Source organism: Octopus bimaculoides, chromosome 9 (genome assembly GCF_001194135.2).
Source record: "Octopus bimaculoides isolate UCB-OBI-ISO-001 chromosome 9, ASM119413v2, whole genome shotgun sequence".
In the NCBI taxonomy this organism is placed as follows: Eukaryota; Metazoa; Mollusca; class Cephalopoda; order Octopoda; family Octopodidae; genus Octopus; species Octopus bimaculoides.
In genome coordinates, this window is record NC_068989.1 from 85,848,545 (window position 1) to 85,851,389 (window position 2,845).

A 2,845-nucleotide genomic window follows, 5' to 3' on the forward strand; every position below is an offset into this window, starting at 1 on the left:
GTTGTAAGCTTCTGTCCATGGTGGCTGAATGTCGCAATTAAGCGTAATTTGCGGCTTAACTTTTACATATAAAAGATATATAAACAACATTATACACACAGATATATATACACATATATAAAGAAAGATAGATAGATATATATATATTTATATTTTTTCTATTTAACTCAGTTTTCTCAGCCCATGGAACATTAGTGAACCGTGAGAGAGGGGTAAGCCTTGCTTTATCTTATTTAAAATTGTTATTTTGCTTCCCTCAGCCAATTAATAGACACACATACACGATAAAAACTACACATACACACACGTGTGTATGTGTTTTGATCTTTTTCTTCTTTATATAATTTTTGCATTTGCCTCTTGGGTGGAAATCTGTCTTTTCGATTCAATTACGTCGTTAACGATTCTTCGAAAAACAAAAAAAAAAAGATCAACATTACATCCCATTCCTCTTCCACCTTCATCTACGATTTTCCGATTTTATTGTCTGTTTTAGAAATCAAGAGTATTTTAGACATTTAAAAAGAGAAGAAGAAAAAGCAAGGAAACGTTTTTCATGTCTCGTTTTGTTTTTGTTCCAGTTTATACATACATATATATCTATATATATACACATATATATAATGTTTTTTTCGATTTTAATTACGTCCCTTTTCTAGCTTTGAGTTCAAATCCCTTCGTAGATGGACGTTGTTTTACCTTAGAATAAGTACCGCTATGGTACTTCTCTTCATCTCATAGCTCTTCGTCAACCCAAATGTTTGGCCTTGAGCCAATATAAGAAGCTATTAATACCATACCATAGTTTTTCAGTTTCTCTTTTATCCTTCTGGTTTTGGGAGCGGTGGAGTCGATAAAATGAAACGTTACCTATCATGTACTGAGGTAAAAGTAGCCATCTATTCGACTGTGCTCTCTCCTTCCTCAAATTTTTGGACTTGTGCCGATATTCCAACGGAATTTGAACTCGGAATGTAACGAGCCGGAAGAAATGCTGCTATGTATTTTGTCCGGCGTGCTAACGATTCTGTCACATCGTCTCCATAAAATTTCAAGCCTTATGCCTATAGTAGAAATAATAATAATAATAATTATTATTATTATCGGCGACCAACCAGTAGAATCATTAGCACACTGGACAAAATGCTTAGCGGCAATTCTTCCGGCTTTACGTCCTGAGTTCGACTGTCAAAGTCAGTTTTGTCTTTCATCCTTTCGGGATCGATCAAATAAGTACCAGTTGAGCACTGGGGTCGATGAAATCGACTAGTCCTCTCTACCAAAATTTCAGGCCTTGTGCTGCCTGTAGAAGAAAGGATTGTTATTATCTTTGGCGTTCAGCTACCAGAACCAATTAGCGTATTGGACAAAATGCTTAGTGACATTTCTTGTGGCTCTTTACATGCCGAGTTCATCCTCTCGGGGTCGATAAAATGAAGTACCAATCAAATTTCAAGCCTTGTGCCTGAATTAGAAACAAGGGCCGCGAGCCAGTAGAACAGTGGTTCCCAAACTATTTCAAGCTGCTGCCCCCTTGACACCCAGGCCACATTCCGAGCGCCCCCAACTAACCATCACAAACATATACCTCTTTCTGTTCTGAAACAAATTCAAAGCAACTGAATATCACAAATAAAACCTTACCTAATGAACCCATTATTTTGTTGTTTTTACATGAATTGCTACCCCATTATCGTTCCACTTTTCTTCAACGCCCCCAGGGGATGCAATACCGCCTGCTTTGGAAACCACTGTGGTAGAATCGTTAACACGCCGGATAAAATGCTTTGCAACATTTCTTCTGGCTGTATCTTTTGAGTTCAAATTCTGCCGAGGTTGACTTCGCTTTTTCATCCTTTCAGGAGTCAATAAAATTAATACCACTCAAATACTGGATTTTCTTCCTCCCACTGAAATTGCTGACCTTGTACAAAAATATGAAACAATTATTATTATGGGTATTGAGCTGGTAAAATCGTTAATACATCAGACAGAATGCTTTGCAATATTCTGAGATCAACTTTGCATTTGATCTTTTCATTGTCTGTAAAATAAGTACCAGTGAATTACTGGTATCAATGTAAGGGATTAATCACCTGTCTTAAAAACTGCTGGCCCTTGTGTATATATTAGAAATAATTGTTGTTTAGCTCCATCTAAGCTCTGATTCAACAGATCTCCTCTCAGAGCTGTTCCACCATCACTATTCTGTCTTTTATTCAGGCATGGTATATCTAGAACAGCTTTATCTAAAACAGTGGAGTCACAGTCAGAAACAATTAAGGAATAGCTGGAGTCGGAGTCCGTAAAACTATACCGACTCCGACTCACAATATCTTTATTCTTTAATATAAACCAGTTATAACATATAGGCCTACTCAAAGTACAAGCATATGCATAATGAGATATGGAGACCAAAATCATTTAATTGCATATAGAAGAGTCAAAGATTTTTTTCCGACTCCACAGCTCTGGTCATGTTAAAACTTGTGCAACAGATTGATTATACTTTTACACTGCACAAAATAACTTAACAATTTTTTAATATAATTCCTAATATTTAATTATAAAAATATAATAGTATTTTTTAAACACTGAATAGCTATGTGGGTTCACCCAAGTAAAATAGAAATCAAAGAGATTCATAAGTAAAAAAATGATTGAGAAACCCTGATTTAATGTGTCCTTTGTGGTGGTTGTTTAGCTCTAGTTCCAGGCCAGCCCTAATCTGGAAGGCTTACGACCTAATGTGTTTCACCCATATCCATCAATCTTTTATCCTGACGTAGTGTATCTAGGTCTTATTTACTTGATATACTCTTTCTTCAACATAGTAGGATGTGAT

The 2,845-nt window shown here is 36.0% G+C and overlaps 1 protein-coding gene across 1 annotated transcript in view; it reads left to right on the plus strand.

Moving 5' to 3' along the window:
• Nucleotides 1–2,845, plus strand: part of LOC106869568 (transformation/transcription domain-associated protein) — a 103,165-nt gene continuing 100,320 nt past the window's right edge. The window contains exon 1 of the mRNA XM_052970942.1: nt 1–212. The gene's annotated coding sequence lies outside the window, so the exon portion shown is untranslated. The remainder of the gene's footprint in view (nt 213–2,845) is intronic.